Consider the following 22,104-nt stretch of genomic DNA (forward strand, 5'->3'; position numbering starts at 1 on the left):
TTTGCGAGTTGGGCTCTGCATGCCACCACATTGGATTTGAAATGAAACCTCTACAACAGAATTCAAGTGCAGATTGTAACGTTTAATTTGAAGGGTTGAACAAAAATATCTGATAGAAAATGTAGGAATTGTACACATTTCTTTACAAACACTCCACATTTTAGGAGGTCAAAAGTAATTGGACAAATAAACATAACCCAAACAAAATATTTTTATTTTCAATATTTTGTTGCAAATCCTTTGGAGGCAATCACTGCCTTAAGTCTGGAACCCATGGACATCACCAAACGCTGGGTTTCCTCCTTCTTAATGCTTTGCCAGGCCTTTACAGCCGCAGCCTTCAGGTCTTGCTTGTTTGTGGGTCTTTGCGTCTTAAGTCTGGATTTGAGCAAGTGAAATGCATGCTCAATTGGGTTTAGATCTGGAGATTGACTTGGCCATTGCAGAATTTTCCACTTTTTGGCACTCATGAACTCCTGGGTAGCTTTGGCTGTATGCTTGGGGTCATTGTCCATCTGTACTATGAAGCGCCGTCCAATCAACTTTGCAGCATTTGGCTGAATCTGGGCTGAAAGTATATCCCGGTCCACTTCAGAATTCATCCGGCTACTCTTGTCTGCTCTTATGTCATCAATAAACACAAGTGACCCAGTGCCATTGAAAGCCATGCATGCCCATGCCATCACGTTGCCTCCACCATGTTTTACAGAGGGTGTGGTGTGCCTTGGATCATGTGCCGTTCCCTTTCTTCTCCCCATCATTCTGGTACAGGTTGATCTTTGTCTCATCTGTCCAGAATACTTTTCCAGAACTGAGCTGGCTTCTTGAGGTGTTTTTCTGTCTATTTTTGGTATTGATGAATGGTTTGCATCTAGATGTGAACCCTTTGTATTTACTGTCATGGAGTCTTCTCTTTACTGTTGACTTAGAGACAGATACACCTACTTCACTGAGAGTGTTCTGGACTTCAGTTGATGTTGTGAACGGGTTCTTCTTCACCAAATTAAGTATGCGGCGATCATCCACCACTGTTGTCATCCGTGGACGCCCAGGCCTTTTTGAGTTCCCAAGCTCACCAGTCAATTCCTTTTTTCTCAGAATGTACCCAACTGTTGATTTTGCTACTCCAAGCATGTCTGCTATCTCTCTGATGGATTTTTTCTTTTTTTTCAGCCTCAGGATGTTCTGCTTCACCTCAATTGAGAGTTCCTTTGACCGCATGTTGTCTGCTCACAGCAACAGCTTCCAAATGCAAAACCACACACCTGGAATCCACCCCTGACCTTTTAACTACTTCATTGATTACAGGTTAACGAGGGAGACGCCTTCAGAGTTAATTGCAGCCCTTAGAGTCCATTGTCCAATTACTTTTGGTCCCTTGAAAAAGAGGACGCTATGCATTACAGAGCTATGATTCCTAAACCCTTTCTCCGATTTGGATGTGGAAACTATCATATTGCAGCTGGGAGTGTGCACTTTCAGCCCATATTACATATATAATTTTATTTCTGAACATGTTTTTGTAAACAGCTAAAATAACAAAACTTGTGTCACTGTCCAAATCTTTCTGGCCCTAACTGTAAATCACACAGTATGATAGCCCCCTCACACACACATTATGATGTCCACAGTGCCCCACACAGTACTGTGATTCCATTCATATTATCTGAGAATGGTGATATGACCTTACGTCCCTTGCAGGCCTCTTTGGATAGGACGGGTAAGAGAGTAGACAGATTAAGAGGAGATGTAGGGCAGTGCAGCAATGTGGAGAGGACAGGTATGGTGGTAGACAGAGGTGAGGAGGAGATGTAGTGCGGTGCAGCACTGTGGAGAGGATGGTCAGTGAGGTAGACAGATAAGGAGGAGATGTAGGGCCATGCAGCACTGTGGAGAGGACGGGGAGGGAGGTAGACAGAGGTAGACAGAGGTGGAGAGGAGATGTAGGGTGGTGAAGGACTGTGAAGAGGATGGGTGTTGTGAATTCTGTTGTCGGGCTCCCTCCTGTGGTCATGAATGGTACTTCGGCTGGTTCTGTCCATGGGTGTTTCTGAGTTTCCTTTCACAGGTGACGAGGTTAATTCGTTAGCTGCTGCTCTATTTAACTCCACTTAGATCTTTGCTCCACGCCACCTGTCAATGTTTCAGTATTGGTCTAGTTCACTCCTGGATCGTTCTTGTGGCCTGTCTTCCCATCAGAAGCTAAGTTCCTGCTTGTTTTTCTTTGGTTTGCTATTTTTCTGTCCAGCTTGCTATTTAATTTGTTGTCTTGCTTGCTGGAAGCTCTGGGACGCAGAGGGAGCGCCTCCGCACCGTGAGTCGGTGCGGAGGGTCTTTTTGCGCCCTCTGCGTGATCTTTTTGTAGGTTTTTGTGCTGACCGCAAAGTAACCTTTCCTATCCTCGGTCTGTTCAGTAAGTCGGGCCTCACTTTGCTTAATCTATTTCATCTCTGTGTTTGTATTTTCATCTTTACTCACAGTCATTATATGTGGGGGGCTGCCTTTTCCTTTGGGGAATTTCTCTGAGGCAAGGTAGGCTTTATTTTCCTTTCTTCAGGGCTAGCTAGTTCCTTAGGCTGTGCCGAGTTGCATAGGGAGCGTTAGGCGCAATCCACGGCTATTTCTAGTGTGGTTGATAGGTTTAGGGATTGCGGTCGGCAGAGTTCCCACGTCCCAGAGCTCGTCCTTTATTATCAGTAACTATCAGGTCATTCCGTGTGCTCTTAACCACCAGGTCCATTATTGTCCTGACCACCAGGTCATAACAGATGGGTATGGTAATAGGCAGATGAGAATGAGATGTAGGGCTGTGCAGCACTGTGGAGAGGACGGGTAGGGTGGTAGACAGAGGTGAGGAGGAGATGTAGGGTGGTGCAGCACTGTGGAGAGGACAGGTAGGGAGGTAGACAGATGAGAAGGAGATGTAGGGTGGTGCAGCATTTTGGAAAGGACAGGTAGGTGGTAGACAGATGAGGAGGAGATGTAGGACGGTGCAGCACTGTGGAGAGGACGGGTAGGGTGGTAGACAGGGGTGAGGAGGAGATGTAGGGTGGTGCAGCACTGTGGAGAGGACGGGTAGGGTTGTAGACAAAGGTGAGGAGGAGATGTAGGGTGGTGCAGCACTGTGGAGAGGACGGGTAGGGTGGTAGACAGATGAGGAGGAGATGTAGGATGGTGCAGCACCGTACAGAGGATAAGTAGGCTGGTAGAATGAGATGAGGGAGCACATGTAGGGCGGTGCAGCACTGTGTGGAGATTTTGGGGTAAGTTTGATAAGTTTACAGTATATTGTATGGAAAATAGCATAAGACTGATCTGGCACCACTAACACAAGCCTTGTTCACTTGTGACTGGGACACGCCATGTGACTACCGGGATCTTGTGCTTAACTCTAAAAAAAGCAAATGTAACAGTCTTCATGAAAATAAGAGAAAGAGTGGCACTCACCATCCCATAAATCATTTTTTTGTTTCAGACACATTAAAAACTGTTTGCAGGAGGGTGCAGGTAACACTGTGGACGACCATCGCTTGGATAGTAGGTTCTATTGAAGCATTAGTACAATGTGAAGCGATCGTCGTCCACAGTGCTACGTGCGCTCTCCTACAACCAGTTTTGAATGTGTCTGAAACAAAGGATTGCTATTATGGGATGGTGAGTGCCACTCTTTCTTCATGAAGACTGTTACAGTATATTTTTTGCTAAAGTAAGGAGGAGGACCAGGCTGCAAGTACATGTATTGAGCCGGGTCCGGAACTGCTGAGGCTGCATCCTCTGTTTCCTGGGGAAAGGAATAGAGGACCGGACAGGCCTCATGACCCAGGAAGAGGGGGCCTGTTTAGAGAGTAAACCTGGCCGGAAAATAGGGAGAAAGCACTCGAAGCTGCAGAGAGGCCCCTGCCATCAGCGTGCGAGCAGCAGGGAAGGCAGCGCACTCCGCACCCAACCCTCCGGTGCTGCGATGGACTGCAGCAGACAGACCCGGTGGCCTAGAGAGAGACTTGGCGGGAACAGACAGCGCACAGCAGGGGGATGTGAGTGCTCCAGCCATCAAGCATAAATGTAGCGCAGGCCCGTGCTCGACTTTTCCCGCCAGCCGTGAGAGGAGCAAGGTGCTCCGTGAGGTGTGCAGCCAGGCCGAGGCGAAACGGGGCCAGCCATATGCCAGGACGCTGCTGGAGCTTGCCGCAGTGACAGTGAGAGAGCCGGGAGCCCTGTTCAGCTGAGCGCCGCACGTAATCTTAAGAGCCAGGGCAGTGTGCAGGACTGTTTGTTGCTGCTCACATTGCTGGATGTTGCCACACTGTTTGACCAGGACCCTGACAGTATTGCGGCCTTGCCTGCGTTGACCACAGCCATTTATGGACTAGGGGCCCAGGGGAAGGTACTGCACACCCACCACTGCCGCCAGAAGACTGACCGCCATTACCAGCAGGACCTTCTTGGACAAGCACCGCACCAGCTGTTGTCGGCGATACTGACTATCAAGCAGCATCTAGAGTCTGTGAAACTTCTGACACAATAAGTGTACAGAGGAGCTGCTGTTACTAAATCTACTGTTTTTCAACCCTGCATATCCGCTTGCCATTAAAGCGTTCATTCTGCCATTTAACTGTTTATTTCCCTGTTGCCTCCCTGCGTGGAGTATCCCCATGTTCAAGTAAAATTGTTAACTCTTGCTCTTCCTCCTGTCCTGTGCATCCCATTACCTGCTCGCACTACAATGGATGGACAATCGGTGCAATGACTGCACAGCATGAAGATATTAGAGGAATGGAGATAGCACTGAATGCCAGGTCTGTTGTTTGTTCAATAGGGTCTGTAAAGAATTGTCATAGAATGCAATAATAAATGGCTAAAATCTTCTGCCCTGGGCAGTAAATGCGCTATGACCCCACCCATAGTGAAGTCCTGGAGGGACCTCATTGTCCACCTCTCCACATGCCAAACCAGAATGTCAAAATCCAGTGTGGGAAGTGCGGGATTCTGTCCAGGAATTTATTGATACATTGTATCCAGTAGTGACCTGTTCTGCAGCCCTGAGCTGTGAGTATTTTCTGGGCTCAGGGGTGAATGTGGCCGGTCTGGTTTACTTTGTGTTTAAAGGTCACAAAACATTTCTCTATAATAGAGAGCGCAGGGACTGAAGGCGCAGATCTAGAGGAGACGGGTCCTGGCAGCACCTGGGTTGATGATCTATGGACTCAGGGACGAGAGAACACAACTTGTATCAAGGTAACTACTTACTTTGTGTCTTCCCGGTCAATGATGACAACAATAATGGTCAGAAACTTCAGTGTGCGCTGTCAATGTGCACATGTATTATTGCTGCATCTTTTATACTGTTTTTATACACGTAGCCCGGTGATCTTCAACCAGCGTGTGCTATCAATGTCCACGCGTATTTCCAGGATTTATTTCACCCTGTGGTCAATGTGCAACAATCCAGATGTTGATTCACTGCAGCCGGGTGTCCAGAGCTCGCGTATTAGTAATAGTTCTGGAATTTATATATATTTACCTGTTTATGGAAATGACTTTATTCGTGTTATACCGATGAGTAAAATTTCCGCATCATTTCTGCATCTCTTGGCAGGAAAAACGCAGCACAAAAATGGGTGGTTTCGCCTGCTTTTTTTTCCAAGCGTTTTCACCTGCCTTTTTCCATGTGTTTTTGCCTGCTTTTTTTCTGTACATTTTTGGTGTGTTTTTGCCTGCTTTTTTCCAAGCATTTTTATTTGGTTTTGGTGAGTTTTTGCCTGCTTTTTTCCATGTGTTTTTGCCTACCTTTTTCCAAGCATTTTTGCAGCATTTGTGGTGTGTTTGTGCCTGCCTTTTTGTAAGCATTTTTACAGCATTTGTGGTGTGTTTTTGCCTGCCTTTTTCCAAGCATTTTTGCAGCATTTGTGGTGTGTTTTTGCCTGCCTTTTTCCAAGCATTTTTGCAGCATTTGTGGTGTGTTTTTGCCTGCCTTTTTCCAAGCATTTTTGCAGAATTTGTGGTGTGTTTGTGCCTGCCTTTTTGTAAGCATTTTTGCAGCATTTGTGGTGTGTTTTTGCCTACCTTTTTCCAAGCATTTTTGCAGCATTTGTGGTGTGTTTGTGCCTGCCTTTTTCCAAGCATTTTTGCAGCATTTGTGGTGTGTTTGTGCCTACCTTTTTCCAAGCATTTTTGCAGCATTTGTGGTGTGTTTTTGCCTACCTTTTTCCAAGCATTTTTGCAGCATTTGTGGTGTGTTTGTGCCTGCCTTTTTCCAAGCATTTTTGCAGCATTTGTGGTGTGTTTGTGCCTACCTTTTTCTAAGCATTTTTGCAGCATTTGTGGTGTGTTTTTGCCTACCTTTTTCCAAGCATTTTTGCAGCATTTGTGGTGTGTTTTTGCCTACCTTTTTCCAAGCATTTTTGCAGCATTTGTGGTGTGTTTGTGCCTGCCTTTTTCCAAGCATTTTTGCAGCATTTGTGGTGTGTTTGTGCCTACCTTTTTCCAAGCATTTTTGCAGCATTTGTGGTGTGTTTGTGCCTGCCTTTTTGTAAGCATTTTTGCAGCATTTGTGGTGTGTTTTTGCCTGCCTTTTTGGTGCTTTTTTTTCGTGTGCTTTTGACTGATTGGAGTGAAGTCAAGTGTGAGAAACGCCGGGCAAAAACGCACAGAGAATTGACGTGCTGTAGATCATGTTCTGCGCCAAATCTGCAAGTCAAAAATACTCTACGTGTGCATTACACTTCAGGTTTCTCATTCACTTTGCTGTGAATAAACCTTTGCTGCAGGTTTATCTAGAAAATCTGCAAGGAAAAAATGCACCAAACCTGCAACGTGTGCACACAGACAAACTCTCCAGGTGCTATAAGGTTAGAGGTCCCGGTATGATAACTTTATATATTGATAAATAAGATAATGAATACAACTATCAATAAGTTACCAATATTGCTACACTTAATTATTGCGTATACTGGAAATTGATGATGCAAACCTGCCTCTTTGTAGTGCGCAGTAATATTTTTGGGTTTTGGTGTGCACAGATGACCTGTGGCCAAAGCTTTCACTTAAACATCCCTCCTGAGCCATTTGTATCGGCATGTACATCGCAGAAAGTTGAATAAAATGATATCCTGGTAGAAGCGAAACGCCCGCCAGGGCCGTAGGGTACTCGGCACCGGGTCCGGTACTTAAAGGGATGTGTCACGACAGCGGCGACCCGATCCGTGGCCCTGGGCGCCCATATTAAAGGGAATGTCTTTAGAGGGATTTGTGAGATAATAAGAGTTCGTGACGCCACCTGTGGTATTTGGGACAGTTGGGACCAACGCTGCTTTAAGGGGTCCTCTGGGGTGATGTTATGGCAGCTGAGATGATATAACTTCCCACAGGTGAAGTATATCTCCAGGGTGTAGATGAAGATGGTGAGTGGTGCAATAAAGAATGGAGGACACAGGTTTGCAGTCTCTACCTGGTTTACTGATGGCAGCAGGCAGCCACAGTCCAGGGCACCAGATCACAGGTACAGGCAGAGTCCGGCCGGCTTGGAAGCGAGTTCAGAGTCCCCTTTACCAGGTGGAGATGAAAGCCTTCCTCTAGCGCGGTGGTATTGTAGTCCCTTACTGCCTATGGCTTCTGGCAAGGTCCTCACAGTTCTCTCAGTCCCCCTTTAGGTAGGACTCAAACCCGTATGGCAGGAGACTCGAGCCTTTTTACAGGGTCTCTATCATGACCTGGGCTCTATGCGCCACTGTGTCACCTGGGTATTAGGGCTGACAAGTTACATGTAATCTAGCTGTCCTATCGGTTTCTGTTGTGCCTCCTAGAGTATGACACAACCTCGGTCTTCCGGTTACCGGTATCTGCGCTCTGTCAGGGAAGTAGCCCAGTCTCTGCTATTCCCCCTTATTGTCACTCTCCTGTGCTTCGCTCTCCGGCACGTTCGCTTCAAGTTGTTCTTCCTTCTGTATCTCGCTATCTTGGAGCTGCAGTATTTCAGGCTACATGGCCCCTCACTCGTCCTTCTGCCTCCGACTGCTCCCCTCTGCTGTCTGGCACCAACTGTCTAACGCTTTCTAACTGCCTAGCAACTGCCTAGCAACTGACTCCTCGTCCCGACCAGAGAGAGCAGCTCTGGCCTGTAGTCAGAGTGGTGTTGTATGTGCTGATTACCTGTCTAAAGGATCCTTCATCGCTTCCAAGCATGACATCACTCTCTCCATGAGGAAAGCAATGCCACTGTAACAACCAGGACCTGGGGCGTCACACCTGCAACCTGATGACTTATTCTTGAGAAACGCACATTTTTCTTAATATGTAATTGAGCTGTTAAGATCTATGGGCGAGGCATAGATCTCCCTGAGAATTGCTTTTGGAGCGCAGTATGTGAAATCTCTGCTTTCAATGCAACGGGGCTTTTCCTTAGAGTTTTCACTGGAGGTGTGAGCTTCAGCCATCCTTCCAGACACTGCCAATCAGCTGGTTTGGAACTACAAGTCCCAGCATATAGTCAGGCAGTGTGGAGAATGTATGGCATGCTGGGATTTCTAGTTTTATTTCAGTTGGGGGAGGTGCGGGATGAGGACCTGTTCTCCAATACAGACAGGAAAGAGGGGTCACTTAATTAACTAATTCCCATTCTCAGATTAACGATTGCCACTTTGTCAATAACTTTAAATTTCTACAAGGAAATCCATCAAATTCTAAATATCTTATCTGAAAAATTCAGCAATTTAAATGTGTGGGGTTTTTTTTAATCATGCGGTGTCGTCCTTCAGGTTGTGGAATCTCAGTTCAGATTGTAAGAAAAAAAAGTGAGTTACAAAACGTTTGTTGTTACTGATAAAGATAAATGGCAGAAATTATTGATGATGAGATGAAAAGATAACACAGCAAACAAAACAAGTAATGTACTAGAGCTGTAACGCTATGCCGACGTCCCTGCGTGATGGATCTCGCTCCTCCATGCAGGGATGCCGACATACTCACCGCCCGGCCATGGCAGCTTCCTCGTTCCCTGCTTCTTCCTCCCTGTCTCCCGGCACGCTCCTGTGTAGCGTGTACCTTACCCTGAGCCACGCCGACATTGCCTGAACTCTGGAACAGCTCCATGTTCCCTGAACTCTGAAAGCACACTTGTCAGAACAGGCTCCGAAGCAGCCATAGCTGTAACGCTGCATCCGGTCCGTGTCAGCAGTGGCGTAACTTGAATCTCATGGGCCCCGATGCAAAAGCTCCAACGGGTCCCCAAATATTTTAAATCTTTGATAGCAATACTCTTTTTCTATAGGCCAAAGGGACTTATAGGGCCCCCTAGGCTCCAGGGCCCGGGTGCGATTGCAACCCCTGCACCTGTAGTAGTTACACCCCGGTCAGCAGATGCAATACCGGGACGACCTTGAGTAGTAACTGGAGGCAGCGTAAACCTAACTCCACCAACAAGAGCTACGCTGAAAATTACGTAGCCACTGAGCTACATCTCTACTCGCTACATTATAGCATGACAATCAGTATTATATTAGTTATATTCTTGTACATAGGAGGAGTATTATAGTAGTTATATTCTTGTACATAGGAGGAGTATTATAGTAGTTATATTCTTGTACATAGGGGCAGTATTATAGTAGTTATATTCTTGTACATAGGGGCAGTATTATAGTAGTTATATTCTTGTATATAGGGGCAGTATAATAGTAGTTATATTCTTGTACATAGGAGCAGTATTATAGTAGTTATATTCTTGTACATAGGGGCAGTATTATAGTAGTTATATTCTTGTACATAGGAGCAGTATTATAGTAGTTATATTCTTGTACATAGGAGGAGTATTATAGTAGTTATATTCTTGTACATAGGGGCAGTATTATAGTAGTTATATTCTTGTACATAGGAGCAGTATTATAGTAGTTATATTCTTGTACATAGGAGCAGTATTATAGTAGTTATATTCTTGTATATAGGGGCAGTATTATAGTAGTTATATTCTTGTACATAGGGGCAGTATTATAGTAGTTATATTCTTGTATATAGGGGCAGTATAATAGTAGTTATATTCTTGTACATAGGGGCAGTATTATAGTAGTTATATTCTTGTACATAGGAGCAGTATTATAGTAGTGATATTCTTGTACATAGGGGCAGTATTATAGTAGTTATATTCTTGTACATAGGAGCAGTATTATATTATTTATATTCTTGTACATAGGGGCAGTATTATAATAGTTATATTCTTGTACATAGGGGTAGTATTATAGTAGTTATATTCTTGTACATAGGAGGCAGTATTATAGTAGTTATATTCTTGTATATAGATGCATTATTATAGTAGTTATATTCTTGTATATAGGAGCAGTATTATAGTAGTTATATTCTTGTACATAGGGGCAGTATTGTAGTAGTTATATCCTTGTACATAGGGGCAGTATTATAGCAGTTATATTGTACATAGGGGCAGTATTATAGTAGTTATATTCTTGTACATAGGAGCAGTATTATAGTAGTTATATTCTTGTACATAGGGGCAGTATTATAATAGTTATATTCTTGTACATAGGGGTAGTATTATAGTAGTTATATTCTTGTACATAGGAGGCAGTATTATAGTAGTTATATTCTTGTATATAGATGCAGTATTATAGTAGTTATATTCTTGTATATAGGAGCAGTATTATAGTAGTTATATTCTTGTACATAGGGGCAGTATTGTAGTAGTTATATCCTTGTACATAGGGGCAGTATTATAGCAGTTATATTGTACGTAGGGGCAGTATTATAGTAGTTATATTCTTGTACATAGGGGCAGTATTATAGTAGTTATATTCCTGTACATAGGGGCAGTATTATAGTAGTTATATTCCTGTACATAGGGGCAGTATTATAGTAGTTAAATTTTTGGACATATTTATCTCCCAGCTTCCTCTACACCAGTGCCATTATTCCTTACTCAGGGTTTTCTAACATGTCTGGATTTTCTTTGTTTGTTTCTTCTGCAGTAGATTATTATGACTTCTGCACTTTGGCCATTCGCTCGTCAGTTTGCTTTCTTTTTCATACACGGTAGGAATGTCGTTTCTCTGCATTGTGTGATACAACGTTCTCAGAATTTTCATATCTTCGGATTTTAGCTAACAGAGGTAAAGATAATAACCCGTCACCCAGATAATACAGGCTACGCCGCGCTGCGTGTGAGTTTAGTAGTATGCCTCAGGCAGACATATGTTCCTTGAAGAGTTTCTGCTCCTCAGGCCACCACTTTTGTCAGGAAGTGATAGGGATCCAGTGAAATACTTTAATATTTTACTGTTTTTCTTTTCATACCTTCATCACTATTCCAGTTACTCTTTATTAGTCTCAGTTTTCAGACAATTCTAAACGGATCTTATTTACTTGTGAATCCATCCTAAAGCCTTCCCTCCACAAGGGTCAGCCATGCCTACAAGTTACTTGTATGGAGAGAAGGAGAGGACAATCAAATGTCGGTGTTGGCTTCAAAAGCCCTTACGTTTTTGTATTTGGGGAAGTCCTGAAGGAGTTTGGTATCTTCTCACCTCATTATAGAGGCTAAATTCCCAAATATCCGGCAAGGATAGGGTCTCTTACGTTTATAGCCGATAATTTCCACACTATTCCTCTTCTCAAGCTTATGGTTGAGTGGACTAAGGTAGAGACATAGACTGGACAAGCTGGACCTAAAGCTCCTGGGTCCCTCAGCTATGATATATTATTCATAGTTTTTGTTTTCTGTAAATGTGTCAGAAGAACATCACGGCCCATTCCTCCCAACCATCTTTTATCCAGTAGGACAAATTTGGGGAGGTGTTCTGCTGCCCCAATACATCAGGGCTATGTCCCGACTTCAGCTATGTAGCACAGTGATGCATCCTCCACGCAGGCTCAGGCGATGCCTTGATTGTTCAGTTCCTCCTCTGACAAAGGAACTCTATATTGACAAGGATAAGAGAATTATATATGACTACACCTCTACATTCTGTTAATCATACAATCCTAGATTGCTGGAGTTGGAAGGGACCTCCAGGGTCATCTGGTCCAACCCCCTGCTCAATGAAGGATTTACGAAACCATCTCAGACAGATGTCTGTCCATCCTCTGTTTGAAGACTTCCTTTGAAGGAGAACTCGCCACCTCTCGTGTTCCACTCATTGATCGCCCTCACTGTCAGAGTGTTTTCTAATATCTAATCTGTACCTTCTCCCTTTCAGTTTCATTCCATTGCTTCTCGTGTTTCCATGTGCAAATGAGAATAATGATGATCCCTCTACACTGTAACAGCCCTTGAGATATTTGTAGACAGCTATTAAAGTCTCCTCTTAGTCTTTTTTTGCAGCTAAACATTCCCAGATCCTGTAACCGTTCCTCATAGGACATGGTTTGCAGTCTGCTCACCATCCTGATTGCTTTTCTCTGAACTTGCTCCAGTTTTTCAATGTCTTTTTTAAAATGTGGTGCCCAGAATAGGACACAGTATTCCAGATGAGGCCTGACCAAGGAGGAGTATAGCGGGATAGTTACTTCATGTGATCTAGACTCTATGCTTCTCCTAATACATCCTAGAACTGTGTTTGCCTTTTTTGCTGCGGCATCACACTGTTGACTTATGTGCAGTCTGTGATCTATTACTATATCCGTCTTTTTCATATGTGCTGTTGCTTAGTTCTTTTCCTCCCATTTTGTATATGCTTTTTTTCATTTTTCTTGCCCAGATATAGGACTTTTCAGTCCTCCTTCTTAAAAACCATTTTGTTATTTGCTGCCCACAGTTTATTTAGATCTTTTTGAATCCTCTCTCTTTTCTAGTAATAGCTATCGCTCCTAGCTTTGCGTCATCAACAACTGTAATCAGTTTACACTCAATTCCTTCATCTAAATCATAAATAAAGATCTTGAACAACACTGGAGTCAGGAGAAAGACTTGAGGTACCCCACGTGAAATATTCTTTCAACTGGATGTGCAACCATTTATAACCACTCTTTGGGTCCGATCACTGAGCCAGTTATGAATCAATCTAACAGTTGACTTGTCCATTCCATAGTTGGTAATTTTATTTAATAAGGATGGTATGAGATATTGGGTTACCCTGCATTTCTCTGATCCACCCAGTCAGTGATTCTGTCATAGAATGAAATTATGAAATTAAGTTATTCTGTTCTTTTTTTTATAGGCACATTGTACTGGTAAATTGAGATACAGTTCTTCTGTGTACAATCTAAATCAGTAAACATATATATATATAACTTATTTAGTTAGTACATAGAGGTGTAATTTTATATAGCGCTGTCTCACGATGTACCAGTACCATGTGCCTATGGAGAAGAACAGCATCTAGAGATACAGTCATAGACAATTCTCCCCTCTAATATTTTGAAATTTCTTATCTTTCAAATGCACTACATTATTTATTAAAGGTGTTGTCCAGAATTGTGTCAAAAGTGTGTAGTCACTCTGCTGTTGCAGACTGCTGACACGTGACAGTGTTCTGTGCAAGAGCCATTGCTGGTGCGATGTTGTGAATTCTGCTCTTGGGTTCCCTCCAGTGGTTGTTGGTGGGAATGCAGTTGTCTCTGACTCGCAGTCCTGGCCAGGTGTATCGGATAATTACAATTCTGACTGGGATATTTAGGTGTGCAGGATCCTTTAGCCCTTGCCAGTTGACAATGTTCCTTGTGAAGTGTTGGATCTCTTTCTGGCTTCTCCAGCTTGCTGCCAAATTCAGCAAAGATAAGTGTTTTGTTTTTGTATCTGTGGCACACTGCTGTGTGCTTGTTTCAGTTTTATTCCTGCTCTATTTGTAGGATTCACTGGAGTTGCAGATACACGCTGCTACATCTTTAGTTAGATGTAGGAAGTTTTTTGTATATTCTGCTGTGGATTTTTTGAAGGGTTTTAATACTGACCGCTCAGAACTCTGTCCTATCCTGTCCTATCTAGCTAGAGTGGCCTCCTGTGCTAAATCCTGTTTTTCTGCCTGTGTATGTTTTTTCCTCTCCGACTCACCGCCAATATTTGTGGGGGGCTGTCTATCCTTTGGGGATTTTTTCTGAGGCAAGATATTATTCCGATTTCCATCTTTAGGGGTATTTAGTCCTCCGGCTGTGACGGTGTCTAGGTTTGTTAGGTACACTCCACGGCTACTTCTAAAAATCATAGATAATAGACCTGGCCTATTTGAATGACACTTCCTTTAAATTAGAAAACAAAACCAAAAAGAGATTCTAGGAAGCAATTGTCATGAGTATCTAAAACCAACAAGTTTTATTAAGTACAAACACAAAATTATCATTAATCACACTCCCCCGGAAGAAGCAAGACGCGAAACACGCGTTGGGGCTTTCAGGACTGCACGTGCAGGTTATGTATAGCATTCATATTCCCTTGTTATTGATTTGATTGGTATGGGGCATGCTGTGGCTATCCACCCCCTGAGCACAGGCTATGTTAAGTATTGGTAATCATACAATGACTGCTATGTGAGTAAATTTATTGAGCATTATTTACTGGTTTATACAGCCACTTGCAATAGTTCGGTCCATACTTAGTACAGTGAGGTGATAGTGATTACTACATATCTAAGACATTAGGTCTTTTTCTGTCTAGTTTTTTTTTTTTTTTTTTACTTTTCATAGTACTATATCCAGACACCCATCTGCTCTATGCTGTATCCTGTGCACAATGATGTTACTATTGGAGACCTAGTTTGGCTGCTTTGCATGGCTTTGTGCCTGCGGTTATATTTTGTATGTGTATCTCGTCTAGGACAGTGTACTGTATATGTTATGTGATTAATGATAATTTTGTGTTTGTACTTAATAAAACTTGTTGGTTTTAGATACTCATGACATTTGCTTCCTAGAATCTCTTTTTGGTCACAGCTACTTCTAGTTGCGGTGTTAAAGGGAACCTGTCACCCCGTTTTTTGAGATTGAGCTATAAATACTGTTAAATAGGGCCTGCGCTGTGTGTTCCTATAGTGTATGTAGTGTACCCCGATTCCCCATGTATGCTGAGAAATAACTTACCAAAGTCGCCGTTTTCGCCTGTCAATCAGGCTGGTCAGGTCGGGAGGGCGTGGTGACATCGCTGGTTCTTCCTCAGCTGGGGCGGCCGAGTTTGCATCTCGGCTTTGGGAAAATGGCCGCCGCGATCTCTAATGCGCACGCGCGGCATCCCGCGGCCATTTTCCTGAAGCCCCGTGCAGCAGAGCACTCGATCTGCGCACGCGCGGCCCCAGGAAGATGGCCGCCCCCACCGACGAAAGGGATGACAGCGCAGATCGCGCGCTGCTTGTTCACCACTACGCCACTACGCCACCAACGTAAAGCTGAGGAAGAACCAGCGATGTCACCACGCCCTCCCGACCTGACCAGCCTGATTGACAGGCGAAAACGGCGACTTTGGTAAGTTATTTCTCAGCATACATGGGGAATCGGGGTACACTACATACACTATAGGAACACACAGCGCAGGCCCTATTTAACAGTATTTATAGCTCAATCTCAAAAAACGGGGTGACAGGTTCCCTTTAAGTTCAGGTTTGCAGTCAGTATAGTGGCCACTTTCTCCAGTGAAAGTTCTCATGCAGCTCCAAGGTCACCGGATCATAACAGTACAACTGGCCAACAATGAGTTAAATGCATCTCAGAAGAAGGGAAGGAAGCTCTTGAGCCATTTTTTTCCTCCAATCTGTTTTGTGTTCTCTTCCCTCTTAATATCTGGGTGGCTGAGGAGCCTGGTGCAAGCATGAATGTTCAGGAATTAGCTTCTCGTGTAGACCAGCTTGCTGCTAGGGTGCAAGGTATTTCTGATTATATTGTTCAGACTCCTACTTTAGAACCGAAGATTCCTACTCCTGATTTGTTTTCTGGTGACAGGTCTAAATTTTTGAGTTTTAAAAACAACTGTAAACTGTTTTTTGACCTGAGACCTCGATCCTCTGGTGATTCCATTCAGCAGGTAAAAATCGTAATCTCCCTGCTGCGTGGCGACCCGCAGGATTGGGCGTTTTCCCTGGAATCTGGGAATCCGGCTTTGCTTAATATTGACTCCTTTTTTCAGGCTTTAGGACTATTATATGATGAACCTAATTCTGTGGATCAAGCTGAGAAGACCTTGTTGGCCCTGTCTCAGGGTGAAGAGGCGGCAGAATTGTATTGTCAGAAATTCAGAAAATGGTCTGTGTTGACTAAATGGAATAATGATGCTTTGGCGGCAATTTTCAGAAAGGGTCTTTCTGAATCCGTTAAAGATGTTATGGTGGGGTTTCCCACGCCTTCCGGTCTGAGTGATTCTATGTCTCTGGCCATTCAGATTGACCGACGCCTGTGGGAGCGTAGAACTGTGTGCGCTGTGGCATTATCCTCAGAGCAAATTTCTGAGCCTATGCAGTGTGATAGGATTCTGTCTAGAACGGAACGACAAGGTTTCAGACGTCAAAATAGGTTGTGTTATTATTGTGGCGACGCTTCTCATGTCATTTCTGTCTGCCCTAAGCGGACAAAGAGGATCGCCAGTTCAATTACCATCAGTACTGTACAACCTAAATTTCTGTTATCTGTGTCCTTGATCTGCTCATTGTCATCATTTTCTGTCATGGCGTTTGTGGATTCAGGCGCCGCCTTGAATTTAATGGATTTTCAGTTTGCCAAGCGTTGTGGTTTTCCCTTGAAGCCTTTGCAGAACCCTATTCCTTTGAGGGGTATTGATGTTACACCCTTGGCTAAAAATAAGCCCCAGTTTTGGACACAGGTAACCATGCGCATGGCGCCAGCCCATCAGGAAGATTGTCGATTTCTGGAGTTGCATAACTTGCATGATGTTATCGTGCTGGGTTTTCCATGGTTGCAGGTACATAATCCTGTGTTGGACTGGAAGTCCATGTCTGTGACTAGTTGGGGTTGTCAGGGGGTTCATAATGATGTTCCTTTGATGTCAATCTCCTCTTCTTCACCTTCTGAGATTCCAGAGTTTTTGTCTGATTTTCAGGATGTATTCGATGAGCCCAAGTCCAATTTTCTTCCACCGCACAGGGACTGTGATTGTGCTATTGACTTGATTCCAGGCTGTAAGTTTCCCAAGGGTCGACTTTTTAATCTATCTGTGCCTGAACATACCGCCATGCGGAGCTATATTAAGGAGTCTTTGGAGAAAGGGCATATTCGGCCATCTTCTTCACCGTTGGGAGCGGGGTTCTTTTTTGTTGCTAAAAAAGATGGTTCCTTGAGACCCTGTATAGATTATCGCCTCTTGAATAAAATCACGGTCAAGTTTCAATACCCTTTACCTTTGCTTTCCGATTTGTTTGCTAGGATTAAGGGAGCTAGTTGGTTTACAAAGATTGACCTTCGAGGGGCATATAATCTTGTTCGTATTAAGCAGGGTGATGAATGGAAAACTGCGTTTAACACGCCCGAAGGCCATTTTGAATACCTTGTGATGCCATTCGGACTCTCTAATGCTCCATCTGTTTTTCAGTCCTTCATGCATGATATCTTCCGGACTTATCTTGATAAATTCTTGATTGTATATTTGGACGATATTTTCATTTTTTCCGTTGATTGGGAGTCTCATGTGCAACAGGTCAGGATGGTATTTCAGATCCTTCGTGACAATGCCCTGTTTGTGAAAGGGTCTAAGTGTCTTTTTAGGGTGCAGAAATTCTCTTTTTTGGGCTTCATTTTTTCTCCTTTGTCTATAGAGATGGATCCGGTTAAGGTTCAGGCCATTCATGATTGGATTCAGCCTACATCCGTGAAGAGCCTTCAGAAATTTTTGGGTTTTGCAAATTTTTATCGCCGTTTCGTTGCTAATTTTTCCAGCGTGGTTAAACCCTTGACAGATTTGACGAAGAAGGGCGCTGATGTGGCGAATTGGCCCTCTGCGGCTGTCTCTGCCTTTCAGGAGCTTAAACGTCGATTTACTTCTGCTCCAGTGTTGCGCCAACCGGATGTTTCTCTTCCGTTTCAGGTTTAGGTTGACGCTTCTGAGATTGGGGCAGGGGCCGGTTTGTCTCAGAGGGATCCTGTTGGTTCCTTAATGAAACCGTGTGCCTTCTTTTCCCGTAAGTTTTCGCCTGCTGAACGCAATTATAATGTCGGCAATCGGGAGTTGTTGGCTATGAAGTGGGCGTTTGAGGAGTGGCGACATTGGCTTGAGGGAGCTACGCACCGTATTGTGGTCTTGACCGATCATAAGAATTTGATTTACCTCGAGTTGGCCAAGCGGCTGAATCCTAGACAGGCTCGATGGTCCTTGTTTTTTTCCCGTTTTGATTTCGTGGTCTCGTACCTTCCGGGTTCTAAGAATATTAAGGCTGATGCCATCTCTAGGAGTTTTTTGCCTGATTCTCCTGAGGTCTTAGAGACGGTCGGTATTCTGAAAGAGGGGGTGGTCCTTTCTGCCATTTCCCCTGATTTACGACGGGTTCTTCAGGAATTTCAGGTTGACAAACCTGACCGCTGTCCTGTGGGGAAACTGTTTGTTCCTGACAGATGGACTAGTAGAGTGATTTCTGAGGTTCACTGTTCCGTGTTGGCCAGTCATCCTGGCATTTTTGGTACCAGAGATTTGGTTGGTAGGTCCTTTTGGTGGCCTTCATTGTCAAGTGATGTGCGTTCTTTTGTGCAGTCCTGTGGGACTTGTGCGCGGGCCAAGCCTTGTTGTTCCCGTGCTAGTGGGTTGCTTTTGCCATTGCCAGTCCCTGAGAGGCCCTGGACGCATATTTCGATGGATTTTATTTCTGATCTTCCGGTCTCCCAGAAGATGTCTGTTATCTGGGTTGTTTGTGACCGGTTCTCTAAGATGGTTCATTTGGTGCCCTTACCTAAATTGCCTTCCTCTTCTGATTTGGTTCCGTTGTTCTTTCAGCATGTGGTTCGTTTGCATGGCATTCCAGAGAATATTGTGTCCGACAGAGGTTCCCAGTTTGTTTCTAGGTTTTGGCGGGCCTTTTGTGCTAGGCTGGGCATTGATTTGTCTTTATCTTCTGCATTTCATCCTCAGACAAATGGCCAGACCGAGCGTACTAATCAGACCTTGGAGACTTATTTGAGATGCTTTGTGTCTGCTTATCAGGATGATTGGGTGGCCTTCTTGCCATTGGCCGAGTTTGCCTTTAATAATCGGGCTAGTTCTGCTACCTTGGTTTCGCCTTTCTTTTGTAATTTTGGTTTTCATCCTCGTTTTTCTTCTGGGCAGGTTGAGCCTTGTGATTGTCCTGGTGTGGATTCTGTGGTGGACAGGTTGCAGCAGATTTGGGCTCATGTGGTGGACAAGTTGGTGTTGTCTCAAGAGGAGGCTCAACGTTTTGCTAATCGTCGTCGGTGTGTTGGTTCCCGGCTTCGGGTTGGGGATCTGGTCTGGTTGTCTTCCCATCATGTTCCTATAAAGGTTTCTTCTACTAAGATTAAACCTCGGTTTATTGGTCCTTATAGGATTTCTGAGATTATTAATCCGGTGTCTTTTCGACTTGCGCTTCCGGCCTCTTTTGCTATCCATAATGTCTTCCATAGATCTTTGTTATGGAAATATGTGGAGCCCGTTGTTCCCTCTGCTGGTCCTCCGGCCCCTGTGTTGGTTGATGGGGAGTTGGAATATGTTGTTGAGAAGATTTTGGATTCCCGTTTTTCGAGGCGGAAGCTTCAGTACCTGGTCAAATGGAAGGGTTATGGCCAGGAGGATAATTCTTGGGTTTTTGCCTCTGATGTCCATGCTGCTGATTTGGCCCGTGCCTTTCATCTGACTCGTCCTGATCGTCCTGGGGGCCCTGGTGAGGGTTCGGTGACCCCTCCTCAAGGGGGGGTACTGTTGTGAATTCTGCTCTTGGGTTCCCTCCAGTGGTTGTTGGTGGGAATGAATGCAGTTGTCTCTGACTCACAGTCCTGGCCAGGTGTATCGGATAATTACAATTCTGACTGGGATATTTAGGTGTGCAGGATCCTTTAGCCCTTGCCAGTTGACAATGTTCCTTGTGAAGTGTTGGATCTCTTTCTGGCTTCTCCTGTTGCTGCCAAATTCAGCAAAGATAAGTGTTTGGTTTTTGTATCTGTGGCACACTGCTGTGTGCTTGTTTCAGTTTTATTCCTGCTCTGATTGTAGGATTCACTAGAGTTGCAGATATACGCTCCTACATCTTTCAGTAGATGTAGGAAGTTTTTTGTATATTCTGCTGTGGATTTTTTGAAGGGTTTTAATACAGAACTCTGTCCTATCCTGTCCTATCTAGCTAGAGTCGCCTCCTGTGCTAAATCCTGTTATTCTGCCTGTGTATGTTTTTTCCTCTCCGACTCACCGCCAATATTTGTGGGGGGCTGTCTATCCTTTGGGGATTTTCTCTCAGGCAAGATAGAAGTATTCCTATTTTGTTATGAAAGGCAATTCAGTATCACAATGGACATGGAGGTCAGAGCACATACTGTGATCTGACAATAACCCAAAATCATAGAACGAGCTCTGAGACGTGGGAACTCTGCAGACCGCAATCCCTGATCCTCTCCAAACACAACTAGAGGCAGCCGTGGATTGCGCCTAACGCTACCTATGCAACTCGGCACAGCCTGAGAAACTAACTAGCCTGAAGATAGAAAAAATAAGCCTACCTTGCCTCAGAGAAATACCCCAAAGGAAAAGGCAGCCCCCCACATATAATGACTGTGAGTAAGATAAAAAGACAAACGTAGGGATGAAATAGATTCAGCAAAGTGAGGCCCGATATTCTAGACAGAACGAGGATAGGAAAGATAACTTTGCGGTCTACACAAAACCTTAAAGAAAACCACGCAAAGGGGCAAAAAGACCCTCCGTACCGAACTAACGGCACGGAGGTACACCCTTTGCGTCCCAGAGCTTCCAGCAAAACAAATAGACAAGCTGGACAGAAAAAATAGCAACAAATAGCAAAGAAGCACTTAGCTATGCAGAGCAGCAGGCCACAGGAATGATCCAGAGAAACACAAGTCCAACACTGGAACATTGACAGGAAGCATGAATCAAAGCATTAGGTGGGGTTAAGTAGAGAAGCACCTAACGACCTCACCAGATCACCTGAGGGAGGAAACTCAGAAGCAGCAGTACCAGTTTCCTCCACAAACGGAAGCTCCCAGAGAGAATCAGCCGAAGTACCACTTGTGACCACAGGAGGGAGCTCTGCCACAGAATTCACAACAGTACCCCCCCCCTTGAGGAGGGGTCACCGAACCCTCACCAGAGCCCCCAGGCCGACCAGGATGAGCCACATGAAAGGCACAAACAAGATCGGGAGCATGGACATCAGAGGCAAAAACCCAGGAATTATCCTCCTGAGCATAACCCTTCCATTTAACCAGATACTGGAGTTTCCGTCTTGAAACACGAGAATCCAAAATCTTCTCAACAATATACTCCAATTCCCACTCCACCAAAACCGGGGCAGGAGGGTCAACAGATGGAACCATAGGTGCCACGTATCTCCGCAACAATGACCTATGGAAGACGTTATGTATGAAAAAAGAATCTGGGAGGGTCAGACGAAAAGACACAGGATTAATAACCTCAGAAATCTTATAAGGACCAATGAAACGAGGTTTAAACTTCGGAGAGGAAACCTTCATAGGAATATGACGAGAAGATAACCAAACCAGATCCCCAACACGAAGTCGGGGACCCACACGGCGTCTGCGATTAGCGAAACGTTGAGCCTTCTCCTGGGACAAGGTCAAATTGTCCACTACATGAGTCCAAATCTGCTGCAACCTGTCCACCACAGTATCCACACCAGGACAGTCCGAAGACTCAACCTGTCCTGAAGAGAAACGAGGATGGAACCCAGAATTGCAGAAAAATGGCGAAACCAAGGTAGCCGAGCTGGCCCGATTATTAAGGGCGAACTCAGCCAAAGGCAAAAAGGACACCCAGTCATCCTGATCGGCAGAAACAAAGCATCTCAGATAGGTTTCCAAGGTCTGATTGGTTCGTTCGGTCTGGCCATTAGTCTGAGGATGAAAAGCCGAGGAAAAAGACAAGTCAATGCCCATCCTACCACAAAAGGCTCGCCAAAACCTCGAAACAAACTGGGAACCTCTGTCAGAAACGATATTCTCTGGAATGCCATGCAAACGAACCACATGCTGGAAGAACAATGG

General features: G+C 44.5%; 1 protein-coding gene across 5 annotated transcripts in view; it reads left to right on the forward strand.

Annotated features, from left to right (window-relative positions):
• Positions 1-22,104, forward strand: part of SLCO2B1 (solute carrier organic anion transporter family member 2B1) — a 178,420-nt gene that overhangs the window by 32,992 nt on the left and 123,324 nt on the right. Inside the window, exon 1 of one of the 5 annotated variants that reach the window (XM_069759477.1) lies at positions 5,131-5,235. The exons of 2 other annotated variants lie outside the window; for them this stretch is intronic. The gene's annotated coding sequence lies outside the window, so the exon portion shown is untranslated. Of the gene's footprint in view, positions 1-5,130; positions 5,236-11,008; positions 11,109-22,104 lie in introns of those variants that run through there. 2 more of the 5 variants (XM_069759479.1, XM_069759478.1) reach the window with 2 other exon arrangements.

This window comes from Ranitomeya imitator, chromosome 3 (genome assembly GCF_032444005.1).
Source record: "Ranitomeya imitator isolate aRanImi1 chromosome 3, aRanImi1.pri, whole genome shotgun sequence".
NCBI classification, from domain to species: Eukaryota; Metazoa; Chordata; class Amphibia; order Anura; family Dendrobatidae; genus Ranitomeya; species Ranitomeya imitator.